This window comes from Panthera pardus, unplaced genomic scaffold (assembly GCF_024362965.1).
Source record: "Panthera pardus isolate Hobbes unplaced genomic scaffold, ASM2436296v1 HiC_scaffold_22, whole genome shotgun sequence".
Taxonomy (NCBI): Eukaryota; Metazoa; Chordata; class Mammalia; order Carnivora; family Felidae; genus Panthera; species Panthera pardus.
The window spans coordinates 9,986,371-10,006,319 of NW_026526788.1; the positions used below are offsets into that span (position 1 = coordinate 9,986,371).

A 19,949-nucleotide genomic window follows, 5' to 3' on the forward strand; every position below is an offset into this window, starting at 1 on the left:
CCAAATTAGGAACAAAAGAAAACAAAAAAAAAAAAGAAACATTTGGGGGCACTTGGGTGGCTCAGTTGGTTAAGTGTCCAATTTCGGCTCAGGTCATGATCTCACGGTTTGTGAGTTCGAACCCTGCATCGGGTTCTGTGCTAACAGCTCAGAGCCTGGAGCCTACTTCAGATCCTGTGTCTCCCTCTCTCTCTGCCCCTCCCTGCTCACACTCTGTCACCCTCTGTCTCAAAAATAAATAAACATTAGAAAAGAAACATTTGGGAAGTAAATATAGGTGTTACGCCATATACAAAAGAAATAAAATGCTACCCAACAATTGATCAGATCATCAAAATATATCACGGAATCCCACTTTAAAATTTTTTTTAATGTTTATTTATTTTTAAGAGAGAGAGAGAGAATGAGTATGAGCAAGGGAGGGGCAGGGTGAGAGAGAGAGAGAGAGAGGGAGAGGGAGATTCCAAAGCAGGCAAGAATCCCAAGCAGGCTCCACACTGTCAGCAGTGAGCCCGATGCCAGGCGCAAACTCAAGAACCATGAGATCATGACCTGAGCCGAAGTCAGACACTTAACCGACTGAGCCACCAAGGCGCCCCTCACAGAATCCTGTTTAAGACAAACACACAAACAGTATCGGGAGATGGGAATCAAAAATTAAAAAATATTATGGGATGACTATAAAAACTTGTAACAAAAGAGCAGCTCTAGAAAACTAGAGTAAATCAGATAAAGTAATAAAGGTGATTAATTTCATTAAAATCCAAGTTTGGAGTTAGTAGGTGATACTTTTTAAATAAAAGAGGGTTTTAGACATAATTCCATAACATGGAGAAATTCAGTTACATTCCAAGAGAAATGAAAGAGCTCGTTAGAATAAAAACATCATAGGGGCTCCTGGGTGGCTCAGTCAGTTACACGTCCAGCTCTTGATTTTGGCTCGGGTCATGATCTCAGTTCCTGGGATCAAGCCTCACATCAGGCTCTGTGCTGACAGCACAGAGCCTACTTGGGATTCTCTCTCCCTCTCTGCCTCTCCCTGGTACATGCTCTCTCTCTTCCTCTCTTTCTATCTCTCTCTCAAAATAAATAAATAAACTTAAAAAAAATGTAGAGGGGCACCTGGGTGGCTCAGTCAGTTAAGCCTCTGACTTTGGCTCAGGTCATGGTCTCACGGTTCATGATTTGAGCCCCACGTCGGGCTCTGCGCTGACAGCTCAGAGCCTGGATGGAGCCTGCTTCGGATTCTGTGTCTCCCTCTCTCTCTGCCCTCCCCTGCTCATGCTCTGTCTCTCTCTGTCTCTCAAAAATAAATAAATGTAAAAAAAATTTTTTTAAACCCGTAGAAAGGAACATTAAACACAAGCCACCGTCTTCACACCAGACAACATGCAGCGTACATGGAAGTATAAGAAGAAATAAATTCAAAGTGCGTATAAGGATGACTTGGAAAGAAAAGATCTCATAATGTGATCAAAGGCAAAAGCTGCCGAAGTGCTATATTTACATTCTAGTGTGTCAGAGGGGAGAAAAAAAGAAAATCCATCTACACAGTTTCTTATTATTCCAAGACTGCAAACTCTATCCAGTTTTCTTTACAGCAAAGGAGTTATTCAATTCCTGCTGGATGTTCCTAAGAAATTTTAGATGATCTATACCAATGCTTTAATACACAGGGTCTATCCTCAAAGAACGTGCAGTTCCGTTTAGATGGGAAGCCATACACATTTTTTTTTTAATGTTGTAAGTGTTAAATACAAGACCGAGTATTAGCAATGTAACTAAGTAGTTTAAGTACCAAACAGATCATTGACCTGTTGTGGTCATGGGCTATAGCCTTAGCGTGTTTACTTCCTTGATGCTTTTCGCAGTGATAGACCTATGTGAGCTTGTAGAACATGTTTATGGAAAGGATATGTTAATGACATGCCAAAGCAGAATAAAAGGTAACATTTTTCATGGCCTCAGGGGCACAGAGACACCCCTCAATAAAAAGGGATGACATATATAGAGGCTGGAGAGAGAGTAGGACTTACATAGGCAGAAAGAAACCAGAGAACATTGCAAAGGATCACAGGGCAGAATGCAGGTATCATCCGTGTGTGTGTGTGTATGTGTGTGCGTGCAGGGGGTGGTTTTCAAGGATGGTGAGAGAAGGGGACGAGCAGAATGAAGAGGACTTTGTAATTAATTCTAAAGCAGCTTGGATTTTATCTGAAAAATCATGGAATACCACTGAAAGAATATGAATTAGGGGATAACGTGAGAAAAATTAATTAGGCAACACTATGTGGAGCTAGATGGAAAGTGGGGAAAATATGTGGGTGACTTTAATCAGGAACCAGAATGTCAAAGGCTGAAGAGAAAGCTACCCCCAGGAGGGAGGAAAGCCTGGATTCAGAAAACAGCACAGCGAAGTCTCTGTCTTCTTTCCTAGTCGGTGTGGTGTTTGCTCTCTCCTGTCTTCACACCTTTCTGTTCTTTTGATGATTTGCCTTTCATATGTACATGTCAAATGGGTTCAAATCATAAAGAAAAAGCAAACAACACCCTGCCTAGGTTCTCTTTTGATTTCTGTCTCTCCCTCCTTCTCTTCCTCCAACCCGCCAGTGACCCTAGTTCCTTCCTTAGGTTTCCTCCTCCTCAGTCCTCAACCCTCCATAGCCTGGTGGCTGGTCCCCCTGCCTCACTGGAACTGTGGCTAAAATGAGCGAAGATCTCCTGGTTGATAAACCCTAAGAATTTTTGATCCACAACTTTTTTGACATCTCTGCAAGTTTTGCTGCCTTTTTGAAATTTTCTCTTTGCTTGGAATGCAAGGAACTTCCTCTCCTTGAATCTCGTACCTTTTTTTCCCTCATTGCCATTCTTCCTTCCTTCCTTCCTTCCTTCCTTCCTTCCTTCCTTCCTTCCTTCCTTCCTTCCTTCTCTCTCTCTCTCCTTCTATCAGCTGCCTAAGTGCAAATTCTCTCCTCTGCCCCTGCAAAGCTTTGTTCAGAATTCTCCTTATTTCATTTAACTTCCAGGCTTAGACTATGACCTCAAATCTGTGCCTCTAGCTTAGACACCTTTCCCTAGTTCACATCTATCTGTATCTGTAGAGACCACTCTCTCTACAGGGTTTCACCACATGCTCCAAATTCAGAACAGCAGAACTGAACTCCCCTGTTCCTCTTTCCACTCCCTGCTTCTCCATGTCTCTGTCTCAGTGCTGTGTGTGTTATACAGGTGCAACCCAGAAACTAGATAAACCCTTTCTGTTTCTGAAGTGAAAATCTAATCTTTATTCCACTGAGCCACTTCTTAGCTATGAGACCTTCTACGTTACTTACCTTCTATGGCTCTCAGTTTGCTTATTTATAAAATGGACAGAATAGTAACACTTTTCTCACAGAAGGGCTGTGAAGATAAGAAATGGCACGTTGTAAGCCCTCAATACGTATAGCTATTGCATTGTTTGAAATAATCTGACTCCCCATAGACTTGAAAAGAAAAAAAAAACCCTAGTTTTCTTAGCATGTGATTTGATTTTTGCCTAATTCTCAAACTTCTTTCTCACCATTTCCCAACTTCCACCCTGCTCTCCACCCTTATAGAAGACACTCTGAGGTGCCATTCTCTGCCCACCATCCCCCAAGCTCATGAATGCCTCTTCCTGGTATCAGATCATGACTTAACCATGATAATTTCCCCTGATCATCAAAGTGTATGTGGGTAGGGGTGCCTGGGTGGCTCAGTTGGCTAAGCGTCTGACTCTTGATTTCGGCTCCGGTCATGATCTCATGGTTCATGAGTTCCAGCCCCACGTTGGGCTCTGTGTTGACAGACCGGAACCTGCTTGGGATTTTCTGTTTCCCTCTCTCTCTGCCCCTCCCCTGCTTGCTCTCTCTATCTCTATCTCTCTTTCAAAAATAAATAAACTTTTTTTAAGTGTAGGTGCTTAGCTCTTCTTGCATTTTTCTCTTCGATCTCAACTAGTTTTCCTCCATGTGCCTCTGGAAAGCCATTGCCTCAGAGATTGTTCCTTCTATGTTGTCATCGAGCACAGATCTTTATCTCTACCTCTGTACTATCAGCTTCTTGGTGGTAGAGGATGTCCTATTTATCTGTAGGTGGGAGTGGTTTTGAGAAGAAGTATAACCAATAGGGTGTGGACAAAAGAGAATAACAGTTGGATGTGCCAGTTGTGCACCTAGAAATGGCCCCTAAATATGGTTGAGTCAGCCTTCACCTCAGCGGAGTCTGAGGTGGCTGCAAAAGGGAAAGTTTGAAGAGGACAAGGCAAAAGGGATATGGGGATCCTGGGGAAAAGCTAAGTCAAAGATGTGAGAAGAAAAATGGAAGCCAGCTGGTAGATGGTTCACAGTGGAGGAGAGGTCCATGGGGCCCAGTGGAAGGGGTGGCTGGCAAGAAAGGAGAGCTCATGCTGACCTGTGATGGATTTATATCTGCATAAAATCTTCCAGAAGAAGATTCCAAAAAAGAGAGGCTTTCAGTGTCAAGAATGAGGAAAGGACAAAACATACATAAATTTGTGATATATAGGAAGTTGAGATATAACAATATACACACAGTTTTAATGAGTTACAGGGGTTTTTTTTTTGTTATGGTATTTGTGGATGTAATGCCATGTATAATAGTATATTATAAATATACATTTTTATATGCAGCTGACCCTTGAAAACACAGGGGTTAAGCGTGCTGACTGCCCCATGCAGTCAGAAATTCATGTATAACTTTTGACTCTGCAAAAACTTAACTACTAATAGCCTACTGTTGACTGGGAACCTTACTGGTAACACAGTAGTCGATTACCACGTATTTCATATGTTATATGTATCCTATACTCTATTCTTACAATAAAGTAAGCTAGAGAAAAGAGAATGTTCTTAAGGAAATCATAAGGAAGAGCAAATACATTTCTCACTTATTGTCGCCCCAACCCTAAGAGACTGGGCAACAGGGCTCTGTGTCCCTGAGTTCAAGTGGGGTGCAGATTTAAACCTTCTGGATTTAGAAGAACAGGTCTGGAGAAAGCACGCCGCGTGCCCAGCAACTGACCTCAGGGGCCTTGTTTTCAGGCAGACCTCTGTGTCCTGACTCTGCCCCCTTCCTTCAGCTTCAGGGCTCTCGTCACGGCTGGTGGTGGTGAGGACTGGACCGGGTTGGTCTGGACTCTGGAACGGACTCCTGTGCCAGCCCCATCATGACGGTCCCTATCAACTTGGGCCAGGCACTTAGCCCTTTCCACCTCAGCGCTTATCATGTGACATGGTGATTAAAGCTGGTCGTGCAAATGAGCAACAAATAAGAACGCTGCTATAGGAGCGCCTGGGTGGCTCAGTCGGTTGAGCGTCTGACTTCAGCTCGGGTCATGATCTGAGTTCAAGCCCCACTGCTTCCCATTCTGTGTCTCCCTCTCTCTCTGCCCCTCCCCCACTCATACTCTGTCTTTCTCTCTCTCTCTCTCTCTCTCTCTCTCTCTGTCAAAAATAAATAAACATTAAAAAAAATTTTTTTAAAAGAAAAAGAAATTGCACATAAATTTCCCAGCACACAACAAGAGAGTGTAAAGAGAACGGACAGCCAGACACTGGTGACATCCTAACATAAATGGGGGAGAGACAAAGTGATTAACGGTTTGAAGGCAAGGTTTTTAAAAACTTAATTTTTAACCAAATGGCAGCCAATTAAAGCCTGGTGAGGTGGGCAAGGCCCAGCTTTTGTTTTGAAGCTGATAAATTTAATAAAAATTTCTCCATTTTCACTTCAGTAAAGGCCAGGGGAGATTTCGTGTGTGCGCAGGCACATTTCCAAACACGTATCTGTAATTGAATGAGATTTTGTACTGGGAAAGGACATTAATTACCACGTTATATCAGAGCATCATGCAAAACACTTAAAACTAAGTAAACTAACTAATTAAAATACTCTGGGTTTTTTTTAATGTTTATTTATTTTGAGAGAAAAAGAGCGTGAGCCAGGGAGGGACAGAGAGACAGAGAAAGAGAATCCCAAGCCGGCTCTGAGCTGTCAGTGCAGAGCCCGACTTGGGGCTCAAACCCATGAATCGTGAGACCGTGACCTGAGCTAAGATCAAGAGTCGGATGCCCAACAGACCCAGGCACCCCTAAAATATACTGTTCTGTAGCATCATGGATATAATATAAAAACAGGGTGTTAAAAATGTGCATATTATGTGTCTTGATTTCCAGATGGAACCACCAGTGTCCAAGGGCAAATCTAGAACAGTGCCTGGGACATGAGCTACCAGATGGTGGTGGATGAATAAATGAACAGATAAAACCCCTGTTTGCAACCTACGTAGCTTACATTGGAGGGTCTCCATCTTAGGAAAAAATAGCCAATGCATTCTATTTCGATTCTTACAAACTAATGTAACACAAAATTGTGCTTAATGCTAGAAAGCACTATAATGAAGGAATTTTGTATGAGTTGATGTATCAAATCCAAGAAAAAGGGCAAGGCATTCTGAAGTACATATCATGTAAGCATAGGTAGGATTGTGTTCCAGACTGTTGGAAAAAGGTTTATGGTACAAAATCATACCATTAAAGTATTACCTGAAATAATGTTGTATTTATTGCAAAATCAAAACATTCCTATGAGAGAAGAAGGAAGGCAAGATTTTAAATTTTTTTAACTTATTTTTTGAGAGACAGAGAGTGCTAGCAGGGGAGAGGCAGAGAGGCGGGGGACAGAGGATGCAAAGTGGGCTCTGTGCTGACAGCAGAGATCCTGACGTGGGGCTCAAACTCGTGAACCATGACCTGAGCAGAAGTCGGATGCACAACCACCTGAGCCACCCAGGCGCGCCAAGAAAGGCAAGATTTAAAGCTGGAGGTGATGCAGCACAGCACGGGAACAGGGAGGGGGTGTTCAGAGAAGCTTGAATAGTAGTCCTGGCTAAGACAGAGTTGGGGATTCTCTGTCCTTCCTTCTTCCCCTTCCCCAGGCTAGTCTCCAGAATGAGAACGTCAGTGACCTGAGTGACTAGCTTAGTACTTTCTGAGGGGAGTATAAAGAAACTGGTACTTTGGGAGTATGAAGAAACTGGTACCCGGGTGGCTCAGTCAGTTAAAGTGTCCGACTTCGACTCAGGTCATGATCTCATGGCTCGTGAGTTCCATCCCTGCATCAGGCTCTGTGCTGGCAGTTGAGAGGCTGGAGCCTGCTTTAGATTTTGTGTCTCCCTTCTTCTGCCCCTCCCCCATTCACACTCTGCCTCTCTCTCTCTCTCTCTCTCTCTCTCTCTCTCTCTCTCTCAAAAATAAACATTAGAGGGGCGCCTGGGTGGCTCAGTCGGGTAAGCGTCCGACTTCGGCTCAGGTCATGATCTCATGGTTTGTGAGTTCGAGCCCCGCGTCGGGCTCTGTGCTGACAGCTCAGAGCCTGGAGCCTGTTTCAGATTCTGTGTCTCCCTCTCTCTCTGACCCTCCCCCGTTCATGCTCTGTCTCTCTCTGTCTCAAAAATAAATAAACGTTAAAAAAAATAAAAATAAATAAACATTAGAAAAAAATTGAAAAAAAAAAGGCAACAGGTACTTAAAGTGTGATCCATGGACAAACATCAGCATCACCCAGGAACTTACTGCAGATGCTGAATCTCAGACCCCATAGCAACTCTTTACTGAATTGGAATCTGCCGTTAACAAGTTCTCAAGGTGTGTGGGCTTCAATCTTAAATTAAAATTTGAGACGTATTGTTCTAGGGATTAGAAACGTGGGCTTTAATGCAAGGCGATCTGAGTTCAAATCCTGATTCCTCCTCGGGCAGGCCAGTTATATAATACTGTTTTATCATCTGCCCTCTGCACTTATAGGTGAGTCATAAATACCCTTATCTTGCTGTAAATGAGATAGGTACACGTAAAGAATTTGTGTAGTACCTGCCTTTCAGTAAGCAATCAATAAACCTTAGCTATGTTTATTATTTCTCTAATGCAGAGCAGGAAGAAAAGGAAATAGTGAGGAAGGGTTCTCACTATGACCTTACTCTCTCCTTTCCCAACCCCAGACTCAGCAGGAACTTGCAAGCAGATCTGATAGTTTCTCAGAGTTTCCTTCTGCCACCACAAGGTTTTTTTTTTTTTTCTATTTACATTCCTATGGACAAGTCACTTAACCTCTTTGAGCCTCAGTGTCCTCCCCAGTAGCATGGGATGGCCACATTAGCCTGTATCACAGTTGTGGGGGAAAAAAAAAAGTGAAGGGGTCCATAAGACAGTAGATTCTTTTCATTGTTCAAAGAGCGAGTCTGGAGAAGGTAGCATGATGGATTTCACAATTAGAAAGAATCCTCCCGGGTGCCTGGGTGGCTCAGTCAGTTAAGCGTGTGACTCTTGATCTCAGCTCAGGTCTTGATCTCCGTGTCATAAGTTCAAGCCCTGCGTTGGGCTCCATGCTGGGCATGGAGCCTACTGAAAAGAAAGAAAGAAAGAAAGAAAGAAAGAAAGAAAGAAAGAAAGAAAGAAAGAAAGAAAGAAAGAAAGAAAGAAAGAAGAGAGAGAGAAGGAAGGAAGGAAGGAAGGAAGGAAGGAAGGAAGGAAGGAAGGAAGAAGAGAAAGAAGAAAGAAAGAAGAAAGAAAGAAAGAAAGAAAGAAAGAAAGAAAGAAAGAAAGAAAGAAAGAAAGAATCATCTTACCATGAGAGGCTAAATAACTGAAGGTGGTGAATTACATCACTTTAGAGTAATGCAGGGTGGAATAAATGATAGGGCGTTCCCTTTTGATAAGAGGAGAGCAGGTGGATTCTACTGGCAGATGGGGAGGAGAGGGAGTTAGTTCCGTCTTCAGAGACAGAGGCCTCTGAAGTTTGTTCTTGAAAAAATAACGTAGACTTTCAAGGGATACTTAAGTATTTTGCTCTTTACCTATGTAGCAGCAGCAAAAGAGCGAGACAAAATTAAGGAAGTAGGCATAGAGGAAAAGTTTCTAAAGAGGATCAGAGGAAGGAATGATTGCATCTGGTTGGGTCTCAGCAGAGCTTCTGAGAGAGAAGATTTTTATGGTTGGCCTTGGGGGATGGAGAGAATGTTGAGAGGGAGTTGCAGTCTTATTGGAGGAAATAGCATGAGAAGAACAAGCCAGAAAAGCTTGATGCTCATGAAGGAAGAGTGAAGATTCTAATTTGGAGGCTCCAGATTGCACAGGGTTGGAGAGGAAGAATCAGTCGTGAAGGTAGGTGGGGATCAGATTCTGAAGGACCCTGACTGTTCGACTCCTAATTTCTGCGTGACGGCTGGTCATAGATTGTTCTTGATTTGGGAGCTGACATGATCAGGGATGTGTGTCAGAACATTTATTTGGCATCCATGTGTGATGTGGCTTAACCCAGGAATAAGTAGAGAGACTAAATCCGTATTGGAGTGGCTCAGGAAAAGTAATCAGGCCCTGAGCTGGATTTGTAATGCTGGGAATGAAAAGGAAAGGACAGTTTCGAACAAATGCCTTTGTAACATGACTCTTCCTCGTCAGCAAGAGGCATCAGTATTAGAGGAAAATAGAAATCACTCACTTCATAGTGAGCAATGCTCTTGCCAACTTCCATGTTTCAATATATTTTAAAGTCAGTGTGAGTAGAAGTGCAAATATACTAGTTTCTTGTTCTATTTTTATGTCCCTGTGTAAGGAAAAGAGAAAAAGGAAGAGTTCTTTTGATGTGTCATACTCTGAGACTTATGGTAGTTTGCTAATTATAAGTTCTATTATAGTAAGGTCTCCCAGACCCCAGTGATTACACAGCTGCAAAATCTGTAGCCGAAATGTCAGCCTGACTTAGTATTTTTGCAGGCCAAAAGGCCAAGCAAAGTAAAGTCAAACTGTTTCTCGTTTCTCACCAAAATTTGCAAGATCTAACAATAGATCTCAAGACTGCATCAAAAAACTTGCATCCATTCTTTGCCCTCCTGAACTGTTGGCTGAGCCGGGGTTTTTCCATCTGTTGAATGGGGGATAGTCATGCTCTTCATCTATATCCCTGTCTTTGTAACAAAGGCCTTTTGAGTGCCTTGGTTTCCAGATATTTCCAGATACCCAAAATTAAACATAATTCGGATGTCCTCATACACATGGTGGCAGACCAGCTTTCTTTCTTGGTGTAAATTCTTGAAACCGATTAGCCACTGTCGTCCACTTACTCTCAGAGCTGGGTGCCCACCTGACTTGTCATTTCCTTGACGTTTGTTAACCTGCCCCGTCAGGCTCGATCTTAGATCTTAGTGTCATCTCGATGTCTTCTCTATAGGGGCAGTCTTTCTAACGGCTTACCGAATAGTTTGAAATGAAACATTTAACTTAATGCGATCTCTTTTTGTTTGTTTGTTTGTTTGTTTGTTTGTTTGTTTGGTAAAAGTCAATATTAAGAAAATGCAAAGAAAAAGTATTGCCACGTAAAAATATTGATTTGGGATTGTAAGTGATTTGTAAAATGTTTTCATTTTTTCTTTTCAAATCTTTGTAATGAGAAAACCATTTCTTAGAGCTACGAGAGATAACTGACATATGAGTGATGTTAGTTCCTGGCGTGTAACATAAAGATGCAGCATTTGTATATACTGTGAAATGATCACCGTATTAAGTCTAGTTAGTGTCCATCACCATACCTACTTACAGAATTTTTGTTTTCTCGTCATAAGAACTTTTAAGATTTACTCTCAGCTACGTTCATATATGCAGTATGGTATTATTAAATATAGTCACCATTCTGTACATTATATCCCAGTACTTACTTATTTTACAACTGGAAGTTGGTGCCTTTTGACCACCATCACCCATTTCACCCACCCTGTACCCCCACCTCTGGCAACTACCAGTCGGTTCTCTGTACTTCTGGGCTTGGTTTTGTTTGTGGTTTTTTTTTTGTAACATCTTTCTGTTTTTTAGATTCCACATATAATCGAGATCGTATGGTATTTGTCTTTCCCCATCTTATTTCACTTAGCACAGTACCCTCAAGGTCCATCTGTATTATCACAAACAGAAAGATTTTGTTCTTTTTTATGGCTGAGTAATATTTCATCATATATATGTATACATATACCTATCATCTTTTCTTTATCATTCATCCAATGATGGGGAAAAATCTATTATTTAAAAAGCTTTTTCCTAAGCATAACCATCATACTTTATTTTTATAATTTTGATGTTTTTTTTTTTTTTGAGAGACAGAGAGTGTGCTTCGGTGAGGGAGGGGAAGGGTAGAGGAAGAGGGAGACAGACAATCTTAAGCAGGCTCCATGCTCAGTGTGGAGACCGATGTGGAGCTCGATCCCATGACCTTGGGATCATGACTTGAGCCGAAATCAAGAGTTGGATGCTTAACTGACTGAGCCACCCAGGCGCCCCTCGATGTTTTATTTCTAAAAGACACATCCTTTGGTACGTTTTGGTGATTGTGCACATTATTTTATTCTATAGTAACGATTCTTATGAATTTTTGGTTTTGAAAACGGAATAATGTTTTAAAAGCAACTAACCTTGTGCTGTTAAGTTTTAAGAAAAGGAAAGGATATTTTAATACTATACTAATATAAAGGACTTGGTCTAAGAACAAAAAGGACCCTTCAGGAGAAGGGCCAATAGGTATATTTTTACAAACTTTTATGAGGGCTATATTAACACGTATATACACCATTTCAAATCCATTGAAATTCTATTTAATGACATTAGTGTGAAATAAAGTTATTTTGGAGACAGCCCTTTTACAGTGAAACATGGAGATGGAGTGCCTACAATGTCTCATTTTCTCTCTGTGTCATTGTGACTATAAAATTCCCCAGCTCTGCACAAGAATATTGAAGAAAATGGAACAATACTCCGTAATATTCACTGCGCTCAATTTGGAACGTTCCAGGTAAATTGAGAGATACCAAGGTACAACCACACATCCTGCCAAAATTTTCCCCTTGAAGAACCTAGAATTTCAGGAGTCAGGTGACTGGCTGACAAGGTGGCCTCAGCAGTTAAGGACTCTGCTGATTCAGCACAGAAAAGTCAGCAGCTTATATGAACGATTCATCAAGGTTGGTACCAGACAGGCATTTGAGAATCCTCTTCTTTCACTGCCTTTTTATACTCAGTCATTTTCCCCCCCGCTGTCTGAAATATATTTTAGGTACTAAATCTCATGATAAAGCCATTTTAACTCTAGCTAGATTCTGTGATTTGAAGTATGGACAGGCAAGTCATTGGCCCTCAGAAGAAAATTCACATCAGTAGGTTGCTTGTTAAAATCAGGCAAAAGCGGGGCGCCTGGGTGCCTCAGTCGGTTGGGCGTCTGACTTCGGCTCAGGTCATGATCTCACACTCCGTGAGTTCAAGCCCTGCATCGAGCTCTGTGCTGACAACCCAGAGCCTGGAGCCTGCTTCCAATTCTGTGTCTCCCTCTCTCTCTGCCCCTCCCCTGCTCATGCTCTGTCTCTGTCTCAAAAATAAATAAAAACATTAAAAATTTTTTCAAATAAGGCAAAATCCCATTAAGAATAACATCTGTCTCCACTGCCCTTGGTGCCTTTGTCCTTTATAGAGCTAATATGTCTATGTTCTTCCCTCTACGGTCCTTGGAGAGAAATTACAAGATTTATCTTATTACTCTGACAGCTGTGTTATTGCATAAGTACCAAAAAACTGAGAACAATGCAGTGTACTTCATTGGGGTTATTCTTAAGGGGTCTAGTATGCGCCCCTTTGTTAATATTAATTTGCAGTTCTTAGTATGCTCTGTGTGTGGTTCTCTCAAATGAAGAAAAGTCCCTGATTAGGGATTAAATGTCTAATAGAGTGAGACCAACTGTTCATATCTACTTTTTTATTGCAAGTGAGTGATTAACTTTAGGATTTTTAATAATGAGATGAGTTTATTATTGGAAAAAGAAGCTGTTGCTTCACCAAGGGCTTCCTTTGTGTGACTCACTACACAATTTTAATATTATTTGTGCTAGATTTACAAATAATCTTTAGTTCTCATACTAAGTGGCAGGCTCCATAATGGGTATTATGGGGCGCCTGGTGGGAGCTCAGTTGGTTAAGCATCCGACTCTTGGTTTCAGCTCAGGTCATGATCTCACAGGTTCATGAGATTGAGCCCTGCATCAGGCTCTGCACTGACAGTGCTTGTGATCCTCTGTCTCCCTCTCTCTCTCTCTCTCTCTCTCTCTCAATAAATACATAAACATTCAAAAAATGTTTTTTTAAGAAATAATGGGTATTGTGTTGAAAGGCATCCCAAGGCTTCATTGGGCTCAACCAGAAAGAATATCAAGACGGATTCATACTGTCTACAAAAGACAGGAACCACGAGGTGCACCCGAGTGCCAGGGTGTTGTTGTGCCCAATTTGAGGTAACATTTTCAAACTGTACTCTAAAATTTAGTATCTTTATGTTGTTCTCTAAGTTTCTTCTGTAAGTCCAGACTTTTCAATTTCGTTGTACGTTTTCCCAAAACATCTGGTATGTTAGGAACCAGTAAGCAATGATAATTGATTGGTTAATTAATGGATTGACAAATTAGCAAATATTTAGCACCTAAAATTTGCCAAATTGTACAGCATATCTGTGTGTCCTCGTAGCTTCTTCAAAATAATACTACAATTTTGCTTTTCAGCAAGTGCATTTATCCCATGCTGTCTTTGTGTAAACACTAGCAAAGTCTAAATCTTTCATCCTCCATGGTGGTTTGTTCAAGGTTAACAGGTGTGAGTTCTGGGGTGCCTGGGTGGTTCAGTTGGTTAAGCGTTCGACCTTGGCTCAGGTCATGATCTCACAGTTTGTGGGTTCAGAGTCCCACATAGGGCTCTGTGCTGACAGCTCAGAGCCTGGAGCATGCCTTGGATTCTGTGTCTCCCTCTCCCACTCTTCCCCTCCCCTGCTTGCACTCTGCTTCTCCCTCTCTCAAAAAATAAATAAAAATTTAAAAAAAATTTTAAACAGATGTGAGTTCTGTGTCTTTTATTTCAAACTCACTGTTTTTGTACCTGCTGTCTGCTCCTTATGTCTCTGGGGCGAAGGCGCTTCTCTCCTTCACCTCTAAGTATATACCCGCTCTGCTCTTACCTTCTCCTGCCCCTCCTGGGATCTTGTGCCTCAGTTGTTCCCAAGATTTGTAGTAACCGCCCTGTCTTTCTCTTGTCTGGAGCCTTTCCCTCTCCTTAAAGGTCTACTAGTCTCTCTGTTTCAGTAGAAACTTCACTTCACTTAGCTCTGTCCCTCACTTCCAGCTACCATATCGTTTCTGTCCTCTCACAGGACAGGCCTCTCTGGCCTCCTGACCTTCTTTCACTCGAGGTACTTCCTGAAGTAACGGAAATGTTCTGTACCTGTTCTGTCCAAGCCACTCAGCACTTGTGGTTCTTGAACAGTTGAGATGTGACTGCTGTAACTTGAAGAAATGAACTGTGATTTCTTGGCATTTAATTATTTATTTATTTATTTATTTTTAATTACACATTTTATTTTATTTTTTTTATTTTTCACTTTTTTTATTGAAATGTCTTTTCCAAATTGCGGTTAAAATGGTATAGTCAAACTTTAAAAATGTGGCATTTCCATTAAAAAAAGGTATAGTGCATTTATATCAAATATATTTTTTTTTATTTTTTCATTTTCTTTCCTCTTTATTTTTTTTTATTTTTTGTGTTTTTTTTTAATTTAATTTTTTTTAATTTACATCTAAATTAGTTAACATCTAGTGCAACAATGATTTCAGGAGTAGATTCCTTAGTGCCCCTTACCCATTTAGCCCATCCCTCCCCCACACCCCCTCCAGTAACCCTCTGTTTGTTCTCCATATCTATGAGTCTCTTAGTTTTATCCCTCTCACGGTTTTTATATTATTTTTGCTTCACTTCCCTTATGTTCATCGGTTTGTCTCTTAAAGTCTCATAAGAGTGGAGTCATATGTCTTTCTCTGACTGACTAATTTCACTTAGCATTATACGCTCCAGTTCCATCCATGTAGTTGCAAATGGCAAGATTTCATTCTTTTTGATTGCCGAGTAATACTCCATTGTGTGTATGTATGTGTGTGTATATATATATATATATATATATATATATATATATATATATAAATCTTCTTTATCCATTCATCCATCGATGGACACTTGGGCTCTTTCCATACTTTGGCTATTGTTGATAGTGCTGCTATAAACATTGGGGTGCATGTGTCCCTTCGAAACAGCACACCTGTATCCCTTGGATAAATACCTAGTAATGCAGTTACTGGGTCGTAGGGTAGTTCTATTTTTAGTTTTTTGAGGAACGTCTTCGCATTTAATTTAAATTTAAAGCAGTCATACAGGGCAAATGGCTGCAATATGGGACAACGGGTAGACTTTCTAAGCCAGAGTCCCTCACCTGAGCCACACAACACAGAAAATTATTTGAATGTATCGTCTCCATTCTCCCAGGGATAGTACATAGCAGGTATTATCCCAAGATGCAGAGAAGTTAAATCAGCACATGTAGTAGGTGCTTGAGGGCGTCAGGACTTTGTTCTTTCTGCTAAGGTAACTGAAGTCTTCCTTTCCAGCCCCTTGAAAGACGAAGTTCAAATATATACCATTTGCAAAGGTCATCAGCATCTCTAAAAGGCAGTCCAGTGCAAGTTTCTCAATCCTGACTCTTAATTCTCTGCCTTAATGGAATTCATCACTATCCTCCAAATGCTAATTTTACTTTTCTACTTTCCAGCCTCATATTATACTTTATCCTCAGACTGTTGTATTCTGCCTCCTCTCTATGCTTACCAAACTATATAGATTCTCGGAGGCTCACATCTGGGTTTTTCTAAAAAATGAAGCCTGTGAAAAATGGGAATCCTTCAGTCTTTTTAAGAATATCTATTGAAGTTTTGCTACATTCCAGGCAAGGACCTCCCCCTCTCCTTCCCCCTCCCCCCTCCCCCCCATTTTCCCCTCCCCCTTCTCTTCCCACTCCCTCCCTCCTTTTTCTTCTTTTGTTAAATATCTCACGTAGATTCATGTGTTTGGGGAATAGAAGGTCTTGATTCAGTAGCTAGACTGTCATGGTGCTGAGACATCTATCAAGTTGGAGCTGAGGAGGAGTTTCTGCCCCGTTTGCTTCATCAGGGCTTTCAATCTCACCTCTTTTGCTCTTCCTTTGTCTTCCCCCTTCTTTCTTTTTTAAAAAAAAAAATTTCAATCTTTATTTATTTTTGAGAGAGAGAGACAGAGTGTGAGCGGGGAAAGGGAGACACAGACTCCGAAGCAGGCTCCAGGCTCTGAGCTGTCAGCACAGAGCCCGATGCAGGACTCAAACTCACGAACCGCGAGATCATGACCTGAGCCAAAATCAGTCACTAAACTGACTGAGCCACCCGGGCGCCCTCCCCTCTTTCAATACAGATCACCATGAGACCTGTGACTTTCATCTTAACACTTATAAGGATATCAAAAGAATGGACATACGGAATTTTGTCAACAATGTGCCAAACTCCCGGACTCCATATAATTCACTTTCGACACGCTCACATTTCTTTTCCTCGCTGTACATCCCCAGGAAGAGGAAACATGAATGCCTCCTTGAGGCAAATATGCTGGAGGTGATCTCATCCCATATCAATGTCATAATAGTCAATGGAGTGGAATCATAAGAGAAAGGAAGAACATACAGTAAATTTACTTCTTGTTTACTGCCTAATTACCTTTAAACCTATTTATATTTTTAAGGAGGAATAACTAAAACCAGAACCATACATACTGGATCTCCAAATGAAACAAGAAGCTAATCCATCTGGGATGGTAGTTGAGCAATGTCAATTTACTCTTACATTTTGTACAATTCCGGAGTGCCTGGGTGGCTCAGTCAGTTGAGCGTCTTACTTCCGCTCAGGTCATGACCTTAGTTTGTGGGTTCGAGCTCTGCGTCGGGCTCTGTGCTGACAGCTCAGAGCCCGGAGCCTGCTTTGAATTCTCTGTGCCTCTCCCCCATTTGTGCTCTCTCTTTCTCTCTCAAAATAATAAATAAACATTAAAAAAATGTGTACAATGCCAGTCAAAATATATTTTTTTTGCAGCTGATTAATTATAGTCAGTCCTTACCAGTAGAAAACTCTTTCAGGATTCCTTTGGAGACTTTTTTGAAAAATACATATTCCCGTGGCCTGCCCCGCACCCCTTTAATTAGAGTCTCTGAGCGTGGTACCTAGAAATCTTTCCTTTTCAAGGAATTTCTTCCTCAGAGTGCCGGGGTGGCTCAACTGGTTAAGCATCTGACTCTTGATTTCAGCTCTGGTCATGATCTCATGATTTGCACTGATAGTGCAGAGCCTGCTTGGGATTCTCTCTCTCCCTGTTGCTCTGCCCCTCCCCAGTTCAGGCTCTCTCCCTCTCTCTCTCAAAATAAATAAATAAACTTTGAAAAAGAAAGAAAAAAGGAAAGAAAGAGAGGGAGGGAGGGACGAAGGAAGGAAGGAAGGAAGCAAGCAAACAAGCAAGCAAGCAATGTCTTCTTGAAAAGGAATTCTGATGATTTCATCAGGTTAGGGAACCAGTGGCATGCAATCTTGGGTGGTAAGTGAAAACTACTTAAATATCAAAAAGCTTTTAAAATATATGTAACCCTTTTTAAAATTGGCTGATTTTTTTTCTTAGTCGTGAACCCAAGTTTTACAAACGTGATGGTTGGCTTTACCCTCTGGGTGTCCCTTCTGGCTCCCATGAGGAATTGAAAGCTACCAAAATCCTAATGCAGTCTCCATTCAAAAAATATTTTCATGACATCAGAAAGCAATAGACCACCAATCACTTGTCCAAGAACCCTCTTTGTCTGTAAATATTTACAGAGTTCTTTCCGAGCATAAAGCACTATCTTCAGGGAAGTCATCCTACTTACCCAGCTCTGTTAGCCCGTGCACATAGTCTGGGAGGCAAAGTAGCTTCTGATCCATGTTTGATTTATCCCTGATTGAACACTATCAAAAGCATTTTTTAAATTCTTGCGTGTATGGCCCTGTTCTTTGGGCTCTACAGTGAAAGTCACAAGCACCCTGGTTCTTGCTTCCTTAGAACAAATTGGGCATCCTACATATATCCAGATACTTTCCACACATGCTTACGTTTTATTCTGTGAAATGGAGAAGACATTGCCCTTGCCCCTTGGGCAGAGGGACCAGTACAGTTTAAAAGTTTATTTTGTTCTCCTGCACCCCTTATCTTCAGAATCTCTCCTCACAAGAAGATTGCAGGTCCTTTCCTTCCTCAGAGTCTGTGGAGACTGCTCTGAGAGTCCCTTTCAGACTACACAGGTGCCTCGTCCAGCCCCTTCACTGCCTTTCTCTCACACTCCAGCCTCCAGCCTCTTTCCTTCCTCTGCCCAGCCCCCCTCCCCACCCACCACTCAGGGGCTTCCCCTTTTACCCTCCTTGAAGCTTTTCCCATGTTTCGGTGGCTTGAGAACACTGGAAACTCCCACAAGCCTTGTAGACAAGTCCCGTTATAAATGTGGGTCTGCCCACTGTCCATAATGGCCGAGTCTACTCTTCACAGTGGCTTTTCCAGTTCTCCTTCACTCTTTGCCCCCAGTCCTGTACATTGCCCTTCCAACCTGAGTTCTCTTGGAATGGGATACCTCATCACCTGCCTGACTGAGAAACCCAGAGCTCCCACATCTGCGCTCCAGGCATCTTCAACACGTCGGTCCCTTATTCCGCTCCTGTCTCATGTCTCCCTCCGTCTCTGGAGAAGTGTCCCTTCAAACTAACCGATTTCCAACCTAGACTCTCCGTCCTGTCTCTCTGGTTCTCAACATCTGACCTTTTAGCCAATTACTGAGTTCTAATCCTCCTATCTTAAGCATTAAAAATTTGTTCTTAAAAGATTTAAAATGCGTGTTGACCTCACCTCCCTGTCTTTTCTCGCTTGTTCAAAAAGGCGTGAGTGCCCTAGTGCGTGCCCCGTGCTGTCTGCAGCGAGCATGCGTTTCCTCCAGACTCCACGGTGTCACCTGCCCTTGCCGGTCCCCTCTCTTCTTTAGCTCACTGCCATTTGACTTCTCCTCCTTCATTATCTAGAAACATTGGTCTTAAAGGTTTTCAGTGAACCCTTCTCTTTTTAAACCTATTTTTCTCCAGCTTTTCTACCTGAAAACTTTTCAGAAGTTGAGGCCATAGTTACCTATTTGTTTGACATTGCCGTCAGTCAGATCTGTGAATCCTTGTATTTTTCCACTTTCTCCGGTTGGTTCCTGGATTTTGGCTGGAGTCTTCTTTTCCACCTCCTGCCCTCCTAAAATAGTTATCCCCTAAGACTGAGTCTGCCTCTCCTGTCTTACATGCTTTTCTTCCTATTCTACGTGCTCTGTTCACATAACTCTCATGGCTGTTGGGCAGGTAGGTCATCTTTATATTTTAATCTTTAAACTATCTCTCCAAGGCTTAATTCTTGTGCTATTAATTGTTTCAATGGCTGAATGAGTGAAAATCAGCACTTCTGAAACACAGAACTATTTACCATTTTTCTTGAAATTTACACACACACACACACACACACACACGCACGTTTTCTTCTCCTTTTTATCTCAAATTGCTATTCTCCTAGTAACTTGGCCTTATCAAAATATGTGAATAATCTCCTTTTTCTTTTATATCCAGTTAGTTGAGAAGTTGCTGTGTTGATCTCTGCCTGAGGGACTCACCTGGGCCCCTCCTACCTGTAGCCATTGAGCCAGGGGCTTATCGAGCCCCCCTTGACATTTCCCCAGTCGGAGCCTGTGTTGGGGTTGCACTGGCCTTGTGGTTCTTCTCATTTCTAAACACATCTTAGCAACAAGGTGAGGGAAGTTTGAGGAAGAAGACTTATTCCTCACAGGTTCTGGAAGGTGGAAGGCACACCTAAGGGCCACACATTGAGGTCACAGGTAGAGAGAGAGGGAAGGAGCATGGCCTGAGGCTTGGCCTTTTTTGGAGTCCA

At 41.9% G+C, this 19,949-nt stretch overlaps 1 protein-coding gene across 5 annotated transcripts in view; it reads left to right on the forward strand.

The window, feature by feature from the left end:
- The window catches only part of CHRM3 (cholinergic receptor muscarinic 3), a 521,929-nt gene that overhangs the window by 239,611 nt on the left and 262,369 nt on the right, over positions 1 to 19,949 (forward strand). Inside the window, exon 1 of one of the 5 annotated variants that reach the window (XM_019418890.2) lies at positions 8,682 to 9,200. The exons of the other annotated variants lie outside the window; for them this stretch is intronic. The gene's annotated coding sequence lies outside the window, so the exon portion shown is untranslated. Of the gene's footprint in view, positions 1 to 8,681; positions 9,201 to 19,949 lie in introns of those variants that run through there. 5 annotated transcript variants of the gene reach the window in all.